Source organism: Lactuca virosa, chromosome 3, assembly GCF_052849685.1.
Source record: "Lactuca virosa cultivar CGN04683 chromosome 3, Lactuca_virosa_CGN04683_v6, whole genome shotgun sequence".
NCBI classification, from domain to species: domain Eukaryota; kingdom Viridiplantae; phylum Streptophyta; class Magnoliopsida; order Asterales; family Asteraceae; genus Lactuca; species Lactuca virosa.
The window spans coordinates 37370752-37390741 of record NC_136428.1 but is presented as its reverse complement, the minus strand read 5'-3'; the positions used below and the strand labels follow the sequence as shown (position 1 = coordinate 37390741).

The 19990-nt window shown below is 35.8% G+C and overlaps 1 long non-coding RNA gene across 3 annotated transcripts; it reads right to left on the bottom strand.

The window, feature by feature from the left end:
• Positions 1-18015: 18015 nt before the first annotated feature.
• Positions 18016-19288, bottom strand: LOC145162274 (uncharacterized). Of its 3 annotated transcripts, none has more exons than XR_013739002.1 (3): positions 19142-19288; positions 18575-18648; positions 18016-18100 (listed from the first exon to the last, which is right to left on the bottom strand). It is a non-coding gene; the product is annotated as an uncharacterized LOC145162274 (long non-coding RNA). The 3 variants fall into 3 exon arrangements; XR_013739003.1 differs by having other exon boundaries at positions 18607-18648; XR_013739001.1 differs by lacking the exon at positions 18016-18100 and having other exon boundaries at positions 18438-18648.
• Positions 19289-19990: the final 702 nt, after the last annotated feature.

Genomic DNA, 19990 nt, shown 5'->3' with positions numbered 1-19990 from the left:
TAGTCCTCCGCATGTACTTAAGAATGTTCTTTACTGCAGTCCAGTGAGCTTTACCAGGATTCCCTTGATATCTACTGACCATGCTCAAAGCAAAGGCCACATCAGGGTGAGTACAAGTCATAGCATATATGATCGAGCCAACCGCGGAAACATATGGTACTCGAGTCATCTCTGCTATCTGAGCCTCTGTACTCGGACTCTGAGTCTTACATAGTTTGGTATTGCTTTGGATAGGTAAGTCACCTTTCTTGGAGTTCTCCATGCTGAAATGCTTCAACACCTTGTCCAAGTAGGTACTTTGACTAAGTCTTATTAGTCTTTTACTCATTTTTCTCATTATCCTTATCCCTAGAATATAGGCAGCTTCTCCAAGGTCCTTCATAGCGAAACACTTCCCAAGCCAGGACTTCACTTCCTGCAAGGTTGGGATGTCGTTTCCTATGAGTGGTATGTCATCCACATACAACACCAGAAAGCTTACTATACTCCCACTAGCTTTGACATATACACAGGACTCATCTTCTCTTTTCGAAAAACCAAACTCTTTGACTTTCTCATCAAAACAACGATTCCATTTGCGAGATGCTTGTTTCAATCCATAGATGGATTTCTCAAGCTTACACACTCTATTAGGGTACTTTGCATTGACAAAAGCCTCTGGCTGACACATGTAAACATCTTTAGCCAACTTTCCATTAAGGAAAGCGGTTTTGACATCCATCTGCCATATTTCATAGTCATGAAATGCGGCTATGGCTAACATAACCCTCATAGATTTAATCTTCGCTACTAGTGAGAAGGTCTCATCATATTCAACTCCCTGAGTTTGAGTAAAGCCCTTTGCAAACAGTCGTGCCTTATATGTGTGTACTTTCCCATCCATGTCGGTCTTCTTCTGGAAGATCCATTTGCACCCGACTGTCTTGCGACCTGTTACATTGTCAACCAAGTTCCAAACTTGATTGTCATACATGGACTGAATCTCGCTGTCCATTGCATCTTTCCATTTATCAGACTCGGGGCCTGCCGTGGATTCCTTGTAGTTAGATGGTTCATCCAAATTTACTAGTGTGCTATCACTAATAAACATATCACCTTCAGTAGTAATATGTAAGCCATAAAACTTAGGTGTCATCCTAACTCAAGAGGAACGTCAAAGAGGTAATGACTCGTCAATAGGTTCAACATGAGTTTCCTCCTTGGGTTGAGTGCTAGTGTTTGAGGTTTCTTCATCACTTAACTCTTGAAGCTCTTCAAGGTCAATTTGCCTCCCACTGTCCTCTTGGAATATGAGTTCTCTCTCTCTCGGAAAACCCCTCCCCTCGCAACGAAGACAACATTGTCACTCGATCTGTAGAAGAGATATCCAAAGGTTTCTGTGGATAGCCGATGAAAATACATCGCTCGCTACGAGGTTTGAGCTTGTCGTGAGTTTATCGTCTTACGAAAGCCTCGCAACCCCAAACCTTGATGTGATCTAATGAGGGAACCTTCCCTGTCTACATCTCGTGAGGTGTTTTGGCAACCTTCTTAGTAGGGACTAGATTAAGGATATGGGCGACAGTCTCTAAGGCATACCCCCAAAATGAGATAGGTAACGTAGCTCGTCTCATCATGGAACGAACCATATATAACAAGGTTCGGTTACGCCTCTCAGCCATACCATTCAACTGCGGTGTCCTAGGTGGTTTCAACTGTGAAACAATTCCACATTCCTTAAGATAGTCTAGGAACTCGATACTAAGATACTCTCCTCCTCGATCGGATCGCATCATCTTTATCTTCCTGCCTAATTGATTCTCCACTTCTTGTTTAAACTCTTTGAACTTTTCAAAAGTTTCTGACTTATACTTGATTAAGTAAATATAGCCATATCTACTATAATCATCAGTAAAAGTCACATAGAAGCGGTTAGCATCCCTTGTGGCGGTTCTGAAGGGTCCACACACATATGTGTGTATGAGATCCAACAAACCCTCACCCCTCTCTCAAGTACCAGTGAAGGGTGACTTGGTCATCTTTCCAAGTAAACAAGATTCGCAAGTGTCATCTGATTTCAAGTCGAATGACTCCAAGACTCCATCCTTTTGGAGTTGGGCTATTCGCTTCTTGTTGACATGTCCAAGATGACAATGCCACATGCATGCCTTGTCCAAAACATTGGACGAATCAATATTAAACACATTGTTTCCTAGGTTATCTACAACCATCACAGTTTCTTATATACCATTACAAGGTAATGCTTCAAAATAAAATACACCCCTATAATAAGCATTAATACTACCAATTTCATTATTAAAAGAAAAAGGTAAAACCTTGTTTATACAAACTATGAAAGGAAATAATATTTCTCTTCATATCTGACGATTAACAACAATTATTCAAATCTAAATTTAACCCACTACTAAGCAATAAAGAGTAAACTCCAATTTTCGTCACAGGCGACACTTTCCTATTCCCCATGATTAAGTTTATCTTCCCGTGCTCCACATCCCTACTACCTTTTAGTCTCTGCATATCAGAACAAATGTGAATACCACAACCTGTATCAAGGACCCAAGAATTAGCATGTGATGAGTTATTAGACCGAATAGTGTAAATACCTGCGAAGGTGGGCTTTATCTTCCCGTCCTTAATATCCTGCAAGTATTTGGGGCAACTTCGTTTCCAGTTCCCTTTTTCATGACAATGGAAGCACTCTGCTTCCTTTGGAGTGGTAGAGAGATTAGCAGAACCATCTTTAGTCCCACTGGAAGAGGATCCATCAAGAGACTTCCCCTTGCGGCTCTTAGAAGGAGCCTTCCTCTTCTTCCCTTTCCCATGTCCGATTGCCAGAACAGGGGCAACAACAATAGGAGTAGGTACAACCGACTTGACTTTCAAGTTGATTTCTGCAGTCCTTAGAAGGCCTTGAAGCTTGCTACGAGTGACCTTCTCCTTATTCATATGATAGGTCATACGGAACTGATCATAACAAGAAGGCAACGAATGTAGGATGATGTCAATGGCCAACTTTTCATCGAAGTTCACATTTAATTTCAGCAAGCGGTCCACATATCTCTGCATCTTTTGCAAGTGGGTCGTGATGGACTCTCCACCCTTCATTTTGGTTGTGATCATGGAGGCAATGATCTCATACCTTTCCTGCCGAGCACTTTGATGGTACCTTTCCATCAAATCTTGGTGCATTTCGAAGGGCCAGAAGTCCTCATAGGACTTTTGAAGCTCAACAACCATGGTAGCAATCATAATGCATGACACCTTTATCGCGTCCCTCTCATGAACCCTGTATTCCTCGATTTGTTCGGGAGTAGCAGTTTATTCATCAATCTCCTTCATCTCTTTATTGAGAACATATTCTTTGTCCTCGTAGCGAAGGGCCATATGAATGTTTCTTATCCAATCGTTAAAGTTTGACCCATCGAAGATAGTTCTCCCAACCAAATTCATGAGGGAGAATGAGCTAGAATGGTTGGAGCCTGAAGCATTGTTTGGGATAGACATCTGAAAAGAAAAAGAACAAAGTTTAGATTAGATGAGAATCCTTAATATAACACCCAAATGAAATATTAAGGCTAGGACCCAACACAATATTTTACAATTCGGAAGAGGGATGCCGTAATCCAATTGCAAAATATTTGAAGGTAGGTAAATGACAATTTACCAATTTCCAGCATGAAAAACAAAATTGATTATTAAGTTTTAATTGGATTGAAATTCCTCGATTCTTTTGAGATTCATTGAACTTTTCAATGGCATGTTTAAATCTCGATTGTGCCCTTCAAGTTTGTGACTGGGATGCCGAGGATCACAAACAAGGTGTGAATAACCATGCAAATGTACTTGGTACTCTCAATGTTTCAAATCACCTAATCAATGTGTCGGTTAACCACACACGCTCCATTGATCTATGATTAACATCAAGCTACCTTTGCCACCCTTGTTAGTTCCAGATTAGTGTGTCGGTTAACCATACACGCTCCACTAACGACTTAACAAGGTGCAAAGTGCAATTTCATGGAATAACACTATTTTCACATTTTTCCTAAAGTAACTAAGATTGGGAATTTAATAAAAGTTTAGTTACTTTATAATTATCATTATCCTTTTAACGAGAATTAATGTGCTATCCTACCTGTTCGGCTAATGACCCTCCACCAGTAAAGGAAGCGGTGGGTGAGAGTGGACACCCATTAAACTGCCATTTTATAGGCAGTAACCTTATACCCTCTTTATAGACCGGCTTCGTGAATGAGGCCTACTAACGGTAAGACTGACGTGTCTTATACATACATACATATATATATATATATATATATATATATATATATATATATTATTAAACTTATAATATTATAATAGTGTAAGGGTTGAATTTTAAACTTTTAAAATTCTAAGGTTTGGAATTAAATGTTTCATTAGTGAGACTTTAGAAATTCCAAAACTTGAGGGCAAGTTTTGTAACTCTTCAAAACTTTTGGTTTCCATAACTTATGAAAATTTATGAGTTTTAATGTTCATGAATGAGACTCTTCATATAACTTGAGGACAGGTTACAAAACTCACTTCAAGAACAACTTAGATCAATTTTAACTAACAAGATTATCATATAACTTCACTATTGATCTAATTTAACTCATAGAAAGGCAATTCATATCAAATAATATAAATAATTATCTTATTATCTTAAAATTTGACAATTGTCCTTTAATTGGATGAGGATCATCATTACCGAATCAGAAAATACGATTTTGATGATTACAAAACAGTTTGTGGTAATGATCGTAATCCAATTCTGGCCAAAAACTCGAAATTCTGCACCCAGAAGCCTCTACTCGACGAGTGCATGATCATGACTTGTCGAGTTGCCCTTTTAATGAGTGGACTCATCGAGTCAGGCATTGGACTCGGCGAGTTCATCATTCAGATGCCAGAAAATCGATTTTTCAAGCTTTGAAAATTAGCAGCATCAAATATAACAGAAACCAATCGTAGGCTCTGATACCGCTGTTGGGTTTTAAGCACTATAACACTCCTATGGTTCACATGCAACCCTAGATGCTTTGGATCTATGTTTTCTCTAAATATACATGCAATTTCAATTTTCCAAAGCATACATCCTAACTTGCATACAATGGAGGATATACAATAAAAAAACTCATAGTTAGATGAATACCTCTTGATGTAGTTGTAGTTCTTGGCCTTAGAAAGCTTTAGCACCTCAATTGTGATGCCTCTAATGTGTCACAAACACCAAATGCAAGAGGGGAGTTGAGAGAATAGGCTAGTTAGCACAAAATCGATTATCCCTCTCTTAAAATGAATGGGGAAACCGATTTTAGCTCTAGGGGTTTGCTTTTATAGTGTTAAAGATGCTAGGGTTTCATCCATGCAAACCCTAATGCACCATGACCCTTCATATTACTTAGGCTCCATGGGTTAAACCTCCATGTACTTTCATATTCGTTTATCCCATCCTAATTAACCATGGATCATTGGCCCACACTATAAGAATCATTGATTTACTTAATCAGTCCCCGCATATTTAATTATTCTCTTTTGATCACTAAATTATTTTCAAATTAATTCTTGATCAATACTAATTAAATAATACGATTTCTCAATTAATATATTATACTTATAATATATTAATAAATCACAAATAACCTTATTCTCAAAAGTCCATCCTATCAAATTGCACTGGTGAAGGCAACCCAAAAGGACCATGCTACTTTCGGGTCAAGTAGATACCAATTATACTTATGGGCTTAGACACCTAATCCAACATTAATTACGTTGGGCGTACCCCAACTTACGCTGGGCATACTCACCCAAACACGCGCCTCTCAAAAGTGCATACATGGGACCATTGTTGCAATTCTTTTCCACTTTTGCCAATTATTCAAACGGTTATAACTTCCTTCTCTTAGGTCCATTTCCTATGAACTTTATACCCACGGAAAGGTGACAAGAAGGCCTACGCTTTTGTCACCTCACCCTAGCCATAAAACTTCCCGCATAAAACTCGATTTTATAAGGAACTGAGCTTCCAAATTACAATAATACCCTTGGGATCCGAAACACAAAGAAATACTTGAATCACTTATTCCATAAAACCCACATCCAACAATGGCGAATTCCCTTTTTCTCCCAAGGCCCTAAGCCTTTTGATAAACAATAATCAGGCCACGTCCCCAAATAATGAAACTATTCGAAACCGGGTGTTACAAATCTCCCCTACTTAAATTCGATTTCGTCCTCGAAATCATTCCTTACCATCCCTGGCAGGCCCAACAGCCTGAGGGATGCAACCACAACCTTGAACAAACGACGACCTTCCTATGGAAACCGAACCCATCATAACTTCCAACCCGAAGAAGACGAAATTATAATCCCATACAGAAACCGAACCTACTTTACCTGGAATCTGAAGTCTCGAATTGGTCTAACTCCCTGACAAACCGCCCATACTGGACCGATGCTAAATCAATGACACTTATCCATCAATTTATCTATTCGACTCCTGATGATTACAATTCACACAATGAGATACAAGATATTGATTTCCTTAACTGTTGAACCGATACACTGCTGCTAAAATTCTGAAAAGCCATAACTTGCCCGACCTTCACACCGGTAGAACCATTCCAAAGCACAGTCACAAGAGCCTTTTCTATCATCTGAACTAAAAACATCCCTTTTTGGTTGGGTTTTGTATACTACAACATCCTATGGTGCATATACAACCCTAAATGCTTTGGATCTATGTTCTCTCTAATTATACATGCAATATTGTTTCCAAAGCATTAAGCCTACAACTAGCATATAATTGACATAAACAACATAAACATGAGTTATAGAATTACCTCTTCGTTGTAGCTTGTAGTTTTGGCCTTTAAGAACTTAGCACCCCAAGTGTGATGCCTCAAACGGTTCACAATACACCTAGGATAAAGGTGAACTTGAGAGAGAGGTTGCTAGCTTCAAAATCGGCTCCTATGAACTCCAAGAACTCTAGTGTCCGATTTTGGGTGGTAAGGGAGTCCTTTTATAGTGTGGCAATGTATAGGGTTACATACATGCAAACCCTAATGCCCATGACCTTTCATATTACTTAGGCTCCATCGATTAAACCTCCATGGACTATCCATGGACTACCATATTGGTTTAGCCCATCCTAAATAACAATTGGCCCACACTGTAAGAATCATTGATTTACCAAATCAATCCCCATATATTTAATTAGTCTCTTTTGATCACATAATTAATTCCAAATTAATTCTTGATCAATACTAATTAAATAATATGATTTCATATTAATATATTAGAACTTATAATATATTAATAAATCATAAGTAACCTCTTCTCAAAAGTCCATTATATCAAATTGTCCTGATGATATGCAACCCAAAATGGACGATGCTACTCTCGGCTCAAGTACATACCAATTATAGTTATGGGCTTAGACACCTAATCCAAAAGTATCCCACTTGGATAAGTCTAATAACTATTATTGCAAGTACGACTCCAAAATCTCGACTAGCAATCGTAGCTCTTAAAAGTCGCTGACGAACTCTGACCTAGTCAATGACGCGTCCATTAGATAAGGGATCATATATTCCTCTATTTTACAAGATATCATATGGACTGAGACATGGATTATAATCATTCTCTCTATCCATCTGTTGTTTCTCGATTTCCGATTTATGACGACTGACTAATTGAACAAATGAAATTAGTCCAGGCTTGGCCAAGCGCTTAGGGTTTTCATCACTAAATCATCGAGGGGCCCACAAATATCTCTTTTATCCCTCTGAGGGTAAAAGGAATGGATAAACTTCGACTCAAATGTTCGCTTGTACTTACTCATCAAATCACACACAACAATATGTTTTATAACACCAAGTTACTGGTGCGTTTACATAAGTCAATGTGCAACCGACTTGTAAATTAGAACTCACATGTCTTGGTTTCAAGAATATAAGATATTATCGTCTCACAATCACTCGTGATAAAATCCATGAAGTGATTCAGATGAGCGTGGGTTTATTCTAATACTCGAATCTTATTCCAGGAGTACTCATGAACACTACAGCAAACTTGTGTTATGTCTAAAACACCTATACAATCTACAGTCAGATTCATGACAGTCTTGCCTCAATACCTACTTCCAAAGTATGATCGTTTGTGGATAGTTTGAATAACCTAGTTATTCGGGAAGTCAAAACATGCAAAGTGAAACACAAGAATAATCGAATCCAATATGGTCTCAGAACTTATGAATATAAATAAAACAACTTTTATTTAATCACCATATTGATTACACATTATTCATTGTATAATTTTTCGATTAATGAACTTAATACTTGAATTAAAACAATAGTTGTGCCATGCTCCAAGCATGCACACTATGTTTGCCTATGGTCCTTCCTTTGTGAAATTGATCAATTGAAAGCATTTTAATGACGCTCATTTCTCAATTCCAAATCCTTATCGTAAATGTAAGAATACCAAATTCTTGCCATTCACTATAATCTGTTAGATTTTAAACTTATATGCAATGATCCTCTTGTAATGACTATGCACAAAAGTCACAGAGACTTGGCAACAGACATTACAAAGTATTCCAATGGAGAGCAATTCCATGGAAACGAAGTCTCACATTCAAAGTACATTCATTTGAACATCCTTCTTACATTAAGTTTCCTAATCTTATAGAGATTTAAAGAATAACTTCCACTTATGGAAACATTTGCATATTCCCATTTCGACTATCACTTCTGAACAAGAGTTACCTCTTCTCAGAGTATGTCAATATGGTCCTTCCAAAATTCAGAATATACTTCCAACTGTCCATAAGCAACCCATCTTTGGTAAACTTCAGATTGTCCTCGACAATGGCTTAACCATTTTAGTCATATCTCGTTCTAGTCCCTTTTCCCTCTTAATGCCCTAGGCATTTGGAAAATTAGAACAAATTAATATCATATGTAATCGATCCTATATCCGAAGCATATGGAATACGATACATAATGTTTCACATAAAGACGTGATACTTTACCAGTCTCTTGCTATAACATTTCCATATATAGAATTTCCTTATGTTGAATCTTTTCAACATAACATTCACATATGTCCATGACTAAATTCGATTAAAATCTCATCTAAGCTTTTAGATTTGAAATGAAGTATGAATTCCTCTCCCTTAATTATAGAAAAACAACTTTTTCAAAACCTACATCTTTGCAAATTGAAACCTTTTGTTTTCTATAATTAACATTGCTAACTCGCAACTCTTAACATAACAATTATGCTCCCACTAGCATATTAATTATCATCTTACTAGCATAACAATTATGCTCGCACTAGCTTTGACATGTACTCAGAAATCAGCTGGACTTCTAGAAATCAATACTTATTGACTTTCTTACCAAGGTTCAGATTTCTGATATGAGATGCTTCAATAAGACTTTATCTAGGCTTCTCAAAATCATACACCTATCCTTAGATAGCTCACATGTGTGTCTAAATTTTTTTAGAATATACAACAATAAGTCTCAACTGTTTAGATCTTTTGCCATTTCGCACAATTCGAACTATGAAGAGGGATGCCGTAATCATAATCGAATTTGAGAATGCAAATATCACAATTTCTATCTCATTAAAATCTACTTAGTGAAAGCGTTTCCTCACAATCATTTTCATGAATTGTAGAGAAACCTTATGACACTTAGATTTTATGGTATAAGTGTTCCTATCCATGTAAATTTGTCATAACCATAATCACAAGACAATGTTAGTGACAAATCCAAACTCATATGGACCGAACTTGTTCAATCCTAATTTCTTGCCACTTGGCAGCACAGGGCTTGCCATTGCTTCCAGGTTATTATGCAAACAACTGAGAACTCATAGAAATCACATGCATAGTCAACTTGAACTTCAATGGGCACAGAAACAAGAATATGTCAACACGATAGTTTATAAACCTCATGTCGTGTGCTAGTGATAAACAATTTGTATACTCTTGATTAGTTCTTGAAACTCTTCAAGATCTTTAAGACTCACACTGACCTCTTGACATATAAGATTCTCTTTGTCAAGAAGCATTACTCGACAAACAAATATTAAAGAGTTATTGCGGTTTCTTATCAAGACAAACACTTCACAAAATTGGTCTTAGTTGGTCTTTGTCTTATCCAAAACATCACAACTTACCAATTTCAAATGTACAAGAGTAAGAAACATTTTACTCTACATTTGATGAGTGTTATAAACCTTTCTTAAGATTATGTCACTCAAGGCACAATCTTGGTGTATGACTCTAAGACTTCATTTTGGAACGAAGTATGACTCATCTTCTTGATTTAACAATTTCAACAATTCACGATTCCTCTTCTTAGCCATACAAACACACACAGATTTCCTTAGACGATCAATTGCGATATGGTTTTATAATCACTAAGATAATCATAAAACACGATACTCAAATACTCTCCCTTTTTCTCATATTGGAGAAACTTTTTATCTTTCTGCCTTATTTGATTCTTCTTATTCGTTCTGCCATACATTGAAACTTTTCCAATGATTCAGAATTACACTTAATCTTGTAAGCATAACCATATTTACTAAACTTTAGTAAATCATAATGAATAGTCTTATCGTTCTTTGTGGTGGACCTGATCGGCGCCCAACCAAGTGTACCTGATCCCCTAGTCCTTCACTTGACTCATATATACATGTGAACAAGGAATTAGTCTTAATTTCCTAAAGATGAAGTTCTCATTCATCACACAATACAAGTTGCATGATTCCAAGTTTCTATCCAACTGAAACTTGGGTGATGAGAATCTTTCCTTATTTGGTAAATTATGATACTACCACAAACGAAAGAGTCAAATCCATTTTCCAATGTTGCTATCAATTGAAACATATAAACAACAATTTTCACAAATGCCATTGTAAGGAGACTCAAAATAAAATAAAAACAAAATTTTTCTTTATTTACAAAATGCGGAAAACTTTTCCTTACAATACAATTACAAGTGAGAACTATGTTGTTATCTATTCCTGAGCAATCTATCACAACTCTTAAGAAACAACTCAAAATTCTGATCATCAAACCATGCGATTGAAATCCATCTCTTCACGATCAGAATCAGCTTACTCTTCCTTTAAGCTTCCTTACATTTCTTCGATTCTACTAAACATCAAAATGTAATTACATTACATCATGTATTAAGAATCTCCAAATAGGAACTTAATAGAGTTTGATAATGGACTTACCTGAAGTAGAGTCAAACTTTTTCACTTTACCATCCTTGCGATCTTTCAGGTAAATATGGCAGCTTCACAACCGATGCCCCTTCTCTTGGCAATAGAAACATATGGACTCTTTGGGAATGGTAGATGGGAGTATCTCAGACTTAGCCTTTTTCTTTACCATTTGGTCAAATGACTTGACCATGACCGATCCATTTCCATTGGGAAGAGAAAGCTTTTCTGGAATTCCAATGTTACCATTGTCAATGTCCATGGAAGTTTGGGGAGTAGATCTTCCAATCAAATTTGCGTTACCAGTGCGCCAAATCATTGCTGATTCAGCAACAACAAGCAAAAAGGAAAGATCGATAAGGGTTATGTCGTGATTTGTCATATAGTAGTCCTTAATGAACTCGCTATATGACTCAGGAAGTGATTGAAGAACTCAGTCAACAACCAACTTCCTCGAGACTTCGACACCCAACTCTCCCATCTTGTCAATATGTAACTTCATCTCCAAGATGTAAGCACATACATAATTTCCGTCTTTGTGTTTGCTTGCCAATAGGGCTTGAATGACCTTGAACTTTTCAAGTCTTTGAACATGTGGGTTAGGAGAATAATTGGAGGAGGTGGAGGAAGTGAAGTATGATTTCCAGTCCCACTAATGCACGACAAAGGGACTAATCTTTCACCTTGATCACCATGTGGGATATCATCTTTATTAGGAAAGATTTTTCCAAAAGAATAAGGAAGACCATAGTTGTCAGAACTAGACATCTTGTAAGTCCTAAATTTGGTTGACGTATCACTCAGATCCAATTGATGGTGCAGAATCCCAATCAATTGGATGATGCGATATCAAATGAAGAAGAAGGAGAAGAAGGAGAAAAAGAATAAGATGAATCTTCAATGTTTATATGATTAGAATGATGTTCCAACACAAGATTCACACACATATATACAAGTTCTCTCTAGTTTCTCTCTCTAGCACACGATATGACTGAAAACCCATTAGTTGACCGAAAACACGTTCACGACCGTAAACAGGCTCACCACCGTGAACACCCATACAACCGTAAACACCAGGCTGTTTACGGTCCTAGACTGAAAAATATAGTTGCCTAGAAAAGTAAAGTATAAACCATATATTTGACCCAACAATCTCCCCTTTGCTTTATAGCTTTCTTTTCTTTTGACCCAACAAACTCCCCCTAAAAATGTAGCTGGCTTTTCTTGTCAATCGTCATTTGGAGCTTGGCTTCAGCTTTAATCTTCAATTTCTTCAGAACTTCAAGATGAACAACTGAATTTTCTAGCTGAATGAATGGACATTTCTTCAGAATTTGGCTTTGAACGAACGTTGGGTGTGGAGGCTTCATGTAGAGATTCTAGAAAAATTAGCGCTTTCAGCTTGAGAATCTTTAGATAGAACAGAGAAAACGAATCTTCTGGATCACTTCAGCAGGTACTTAGATAGCAGCAAATTGATTGAGGAGGCTTCAATGCAACTTGTCACATAATCTTCAAGTCAGCTTCTCCTTGCTTCTGGGGTTGACAATTTGTATGTTGAAAAATGATCTTCACTTCTAGTTCCTTCGAATGAATGTTCTTGAATGATCACCGTTGCGCCTTGAAAAGTAATCGTGACTAAAAAAGTCCCTGTGGATCACAGAAAGAATCATAAAGACCCTTCTCACCACAGTTGTTCAAGGATGAATCCTTGACTCAAAAAGAGACTTCTCGCAGTATCTGTGTGAACTCGGAGGAACGCGCTACGATTTGTTGAGTATCGGAGAACTACTCATGGCTAGTTTTGATGTTAGCCCCTGTATATTCTTGATCATAGATCTCAATACAGTTATCAAGTTAACAAGTTAACTTGGCCCTTGGCGAGACGTTCAGCGATACCTGTTTCCCTGTTGGGTGAATCGCCATGGTGCCGTGACAGTTCTTAGGTAAAGAAAGCTGACAAGACCAATCTGCCAATTTGTACCGTTTCAGACTTTCAATTCCTTAGATACGACAGTTCTTAAAAAAGAAACGGTCTGATTGGCATTTTGTACAATGTCACACCAGGTATGAGCCATTATCTGTCAATTCATGGGTGAAATCTAGAACATTAAAAATGTTCACCGTCAATTCAGAATTAAATGGTTTTGGATTTTGGATTTCACTTAGAGTCATGGTGACAACGACATCTAAGATCATAAACACAGACTTTTTGGCAACTGTCAGCCGAGTTGTTTTATACTCGAACCTCAAGAGGTACCGGTACGTGGAAGTGATTTGATGGAGAAAATTTTAGATATATAGGTGAAGAATGGTTGGGTGTTTCACATTGGTCATGGTGAAAATGACCTTTGATCATTAACATTTGATGCGAAGACTCCTATTAAGACTGGTATATGTCTCAATATGGAAGAGTCTATCACTCGCATGTGAATCATCCGTCAATTCCTTGTGAAAGTAGTGTGAAGTGTAATGACCGTCAATTCCTTTCCACTTTTAGGTTTCTTCTCCTTGATCAGAATATTTCGATACATACTCCTTGAGTATTATCTTCTCCTGAATTCACTTTTCAAGACAAATGAAAATTTTTGAGATAAACATAAAAAATAAAAGTAAACTTAGCACACTAAGAAATTAAAATAAAAGTAAAATACGCTCAAAAACACTATTTTTTGGATTTTGGATTTTTCTGAAAAAGAAATAAAAACTTAAATGAAAATATTTTTGTATTTTTGAAATTTTAATTTTTTTTTAAATTCTCCCCCTAAATGTGTGAATATAAGAAAATATGAACAAATTTAATCAAAAACAAAAGTAAAATACAAAAACTTTTGGGATCAAAGTTGTCAAGCAATTTAACTTTCCCTTTATCACTAAATCTCATATCATTTCCCTGGTGATTACCTACCAAAGAAAGTCACATTTTTTTTAATTTTTTTTAAATATTTTTTTTTTTGTATTTTGAATTCTCCCCCATAAATTGAGCATAGGGAAGAAATAAAATAAATGCGCAAAAATAAAAGAAATTTTTTCATTGAAACGAATCATTTTAAGAACTCAGGAGTATCGAAAGAATTCAAACCGAAAGTCAGCAATTGAAGACGCAAGCACCAACGAATTCAGCCTTAGCTGTATTTCAATCTCGGAACAGATCCAAAAATTCTTCACATCATTAAGCACAAGCCTCATTTGTGATCCTTTCCTTTCTTCCTTTCTTTCCCACAAAGGACACATACTCTCACTTAAAGTTCTGAGTGTTGTACAGTTGAGAGATGTCCCCTATCATGTGCCTGGAACAGCCACTATCAACAAACCGAAGTCTGATGATATGCCTCCATAGCTGCTCCAGCACAGGGCGGGATTAGTTGGTCTTTGGAACCCAGTCCATTTTGAAACTGGGTTGACCTTTGTCATCAACACACGGTACTCTCTCCCAAAACATATCCTGCTTATCACAAACAGAAGATGAATAAATGTTAGAATCATTAGACGATTTGGGAGATTGAACCTTTGGTACCCATCTATAGTTGGGTTTAACCCATTTCTTGTTCGATCGGATGGGTGGCTCAATACTTGCTTTTGAACTCGAAGCCGATCGCCGAGATGACTTTGACCTAACTGATATTAGTTTCACTGGAGCATCTCTTGGATTGGACTTCTTGGCCGGTATTCCCTTCTTGACTTTGGGATTTTGATTCTTGGCCTTCTGCGCGTTCCAGTCACCATTGTTTGAACGTGGCCTCGAAGAGTTTCTTTTGGAAAAACTCCCTCTTTGAGCGTTCTGCCAGCCTTGTGCGTAGAAGGGAACGTATGCGCGATTAGGACAATTTCTGGCAATATGTCCAGGTGTTCCACAGTGAAAGCAATTTTGCTTCTTCACGTAGGAGTTCTTTCTTCCTGCCCCTGGTGGCGTACCCTTGCCTTGTCTCTGATTGTTCCCACAAGCACACTTGCAGCAGGCCGTCTGTTTCACTTGTTTTGGAGGCCTGTACTTGCCAATAGCAGGTTTGTCAGAAGTAACTGAGTTAGAAGCAACAGATTCAGAGTTCAAGGAGTCATTTGTTTGTTCAATAGTGTTCTCCTTGTTCTCATCTTCTGCTACTTTACCTGCACAAGAAGTAGAAACATTAGAATCTTTCATCTCAACACCCTCAGTTGGCCCTAATTGTTCAGTCTTAACTGAAGCTGGAACAGTGGTTTGGCCATACTGAGCAGGTATTTCTTCCTCGTTGTTCTCAAGGGGTGTGGTATAGTTGTCATTGAAAGGAGGTGGCACACTATGATACCCTAGACCCTTATTTTGATTATCTTTAAAAGTTAATTGCTTCTCAATCATAGATGCAACTACCTCACTTGACACGTTAAATTTCTTAAAATTGAAATCAGCATCTTTATATTTAGCTTTCAATACATCAAGTTCGGCAGTTAAGCTAGCAAACTGTCTCTTAACATAGTCATAATTTTCACATTTGTTGCTATATTCTTCTTGAAGTGTTCAAAAATCCTTGATTTTGGCCTCTAGTTGTGCTTTTAAGGGTTTTTGACCTTTCCTTAGGGTATAGCCTTCATATTTTAGGTCCTCATTTTCCCTTTTTAGCAAATCAATTTGTTCATGAAGAAATTTGATTGTAGCTTCACATGATTGAGAACATGAAACTTCATTGACCGGGATGTTTGCGGAACTCATTGTTTTAAAAAAAATTGCCCTTTGACTTAAAACCTCAAAAGTCAAACTTAAAAGCCAAACTTAAAAAGTCAAATTTAAAAGTGAAAGTTATTTATTTATTTATTTATTTTTTTAAGGTCAAAAGTCAAAAATAATAGTAAAAAATTAAAAACCAAAATTTTTGGTTGAAAATGAAACATTAAAATTTGAAATTTAATTTTAGGCAAAATGTCAAAATTACGAAATTAAGTTCGAAGTTGCGAGTCCATATGAATTAAATCGGGAAGGAAAATAACATCTCGCAAGCTAGATGAGTTGGTAAGGCGGGGCTTGATGATGCGAGAGGTCGTGAGTTCGATCCTTGCAACCCCCAAAATCCTTTTGATTATTCGTTGCACACGCGAGGATCGCACACGTGGGCCGATAAGAAGCTGCTGATCGTGGGCCGAACTCCTGATGGGCTGTAGATCCGAGGGCACCGTAAACGAGGACTCGACGCAAACGAGGCTGGACCGAACACGTGTGCGAACTCCGGACCGCAAACTCTCCTCAGTCGTAAACAAGCTTCGGACCACAAACGAGATTTCGGTCGTAAAAGCTTCTTCGGGCAGTAAACGCTTCTTCGGTCATGAAAGCTTCTTCAGCCGTGAACCCTTCTTCAGTACGGACGTAAACACTTCTTCTGGCCGCAAACCCCTCGCATATTACGTCAAAAAACAGCGTTTTCACCCTTTTTAAGCCCAAAACTCGATCAAAAACTCGTTTTTATGAAAAACTTGAAGAACAAACCCCCAATATTTCTTCAAAAACTATTCAAAAACGCAAAATCCTTCAAGAAAAAGTGCAAAAACGCTCCAGATCTTGCCAAAATGATTGATACACTCCAAGCTCTGATACCAACTGTAAGTCCCAAATTTGTTTGACGTATCAATCAGATCCAATATACAAGTTCTCTCTAGTTTCTCTCTCTAGCACATGATATGAATGAATGCTCCTCTCTAGCCGTACACTCTTATGACTCCACTAACACTATATATATATATATATATATATATATATATATATATATATATATATATATATATATATATATATATATATATATATATAGAGAGAGAGAGAGAGAGAGAGAGAGTTATTTGGAAAACAAAAAAACCCTAAAAATCATAAAAATACATAAAAAAAATAGTTAGAGATCACAAAACTTTTTTTTGAAAAAATCGCAGTTTTTTATACAAAATCGGTGAAAAAAATTTTGAAATTTTTTTTTTACAAAAAAAAAAAAAAAAAAAATTGATTTTTTTTTGAGCGAATTTCAACAAAAACCTGCGATTTTTTATAAAAAAAAATTCAAAAATACTTTTTGTGATCTCTAAGTATTTTTTTAATACATTTTTATGATTTTTAGGGTTTTTTTGTTTTCCATAGAACCTAAACCTATATATATATATATATATAGTTGGGTTATAATGTGGTTGACATCTATTGTGTGGTCGTAAGGATAATTCTGGACCAATGGATGAAAAAGAAGGAATGACTATGATATGAAGGTCTATGATATTACAATGGAATAACATGTACCATAAAATAATACAAATTTTATTATAAGGACATTTTAGTCAATTAAGTCAGATTTAAAAATGGAAAATATCATATTTTATGGAATAATTAATTCTCTTAATTCAAAAAATATGATTATTAAAAATTAATTCAATTTCAAATTTAACATAAAATTTTATCGGTTTCAATTTTATTCATTTATTCTTTAAGAATGGGACATTTAACTATTCTTTAAGAATTTGATTTTTTTTAAGGAAGTCGATAAAAAAAAGAAAAAAAAAAGCAAACAAATATCATACTCGCAAACAACAATACACATTCTTCAATGAATTACAACAAACACGAAAAATACAAATACATTGTTAAAGAGTAAAACTAAATTCATTCATTCTTTAACTAATGTCAAAAATTCTTAAAACAAAAATATATGTGCAATTCTTGACAATACAAAAATATACTGATATAAAATTTTAGAATGCATTATGTCAGAATGTTGTTGTTTTTGTAAGATGAAACTTGATATTCTGAAAGAATGATGTCGCGTTTGTAAGATGAACCTTGATATTCTAAAACAATGTTGCTTCTTTTGTATGTTGAACCCTAAAATTTCGAAAGAATGTAAAAAGTATTACAAACGAGGATACAATTCTGTCAGAATGACTTTATGCTCTATTGTGTTTACACAACCCACATATCTATTTAGTTTACCGGCGAGACAAATTCTCTTTATAAGATAGGCCAATGAGAACCTATTTAAAGATATTATAATCAACTTTTATCCAAAACTGATGATATTACAATGTCATTTGGATATGATGATGGGAGCTTTTGCATCTTAGTCATTGTAGCAGGGGACAATATATTTGGCCTAACTCTTAATGCTTGCCCAATTTTTAAGTAAGCTAAGGAGTAATCATCCAACTCCAATAAGCAATAATAGAATGAAAAAATTGGAATAATATAAAGTTTGATAACTTAGAGTCTACTTGTTCTATGGAACCCTTGGTCCATTAAGATTAATGGGGAAAGATAACACTATATATAATTTAAAAATAAAAAAAGAATATTACATACACAAGAATTTGACAAGAGGTGTTTTGTGCTACCTATGTATAGTTCTCAATCACATATTGATCAATCGAACCCGCCTGTCAAAATAAGCAACGAATAAGTGACTTAATTGACAAATTAATTAAGAAAATAAGTTAAAAATGTAATTCATTAAAAAGACATGAAAAATAGTAGATGTTCTACCAATTCCCATCGCCTCTAAATCAATAGTCATATGTATTGTACTACTCCATGGATGCCGGAATAATTGTATAAGTTATAAATTCAACAAATGATTAAAAATTAATAAAATGATCACTCATAAGGGTATGAGAAAAACACATGAGTGACAAATTCATGAGAACCTCATTTACGCATTTTGCTTTTTCAGATGAATATTTTGATGAGATTCTAAATAAACATCTTTACTATCTTAACAGAAAAAATATTTACTCTTGAAAAGTCCATTGGTGATTATGTGAAAAAGATCACCATCGACGTCCACTTCAGAATGAGTTGTGGTCATTATTTTCACAGAGTCCTCTAAGAAATACTTCACAATGAAATAAAAAAGGAGAATAATTAGCTTACAAATGTGAGATTTAACTTTAACACTTTGACGTGCTTCATCACCGACTCTTCGGAAACCCCATTTTTTTCGTACATGCTCGACGTGCTTCCCTGTTTAGAAGTTGAAGATTGTGGTAGTGATGCTAGGGTTTGGATGAATCAATTGAGGGGACGGTAATGGTGCAGCTAACAAACCGATCACAATTTTGCTTAAATAAAGGAATATGATATGAATTTATTTTTGGATATTATTTATTGTATATATGCAATATTACAAATCTACCCTTGTTTATTTAATTAATAATTTATTTTTTTCCTGAATTTTCATTGGTCCCTACGTTCACACAATAATTGTCCATCCACATATGAACCTATATATATATATATATATATATATATATATATATATATATATATATATATATATATATATATATATATATATATATATATATATATATATATATATAGTAGCTGTTTACCCGCGCCAAGCGACGGGTGCAAATAGTTTTTCATAAATTAGTTTCTACACCCATTTACTTTACACTTCTAGGCCATACAGCCGAATCGGAGCTATTAGTTTTATTTTGGCGAATATTTTTGTTTCAATGATTACAATTTGCATGGGGGATTATGTGAACAGTTTATATGCAATATCGTGATATCCATGCAAATAAGTGACAAACAGATGATTAACGAAATTGCAACATACGATAATGGAGGTGCTAAAAATATACGAATGCGAAAAATCTACGAACCGTACTCATGTATTGGATACCAAACCATTTTCTTGTTTCGTTTAGGATTGAAAAACATAACCGAGAAAATCTTTTATGTATGTATTTTTAATTATTGATTTTTTGTTAATCA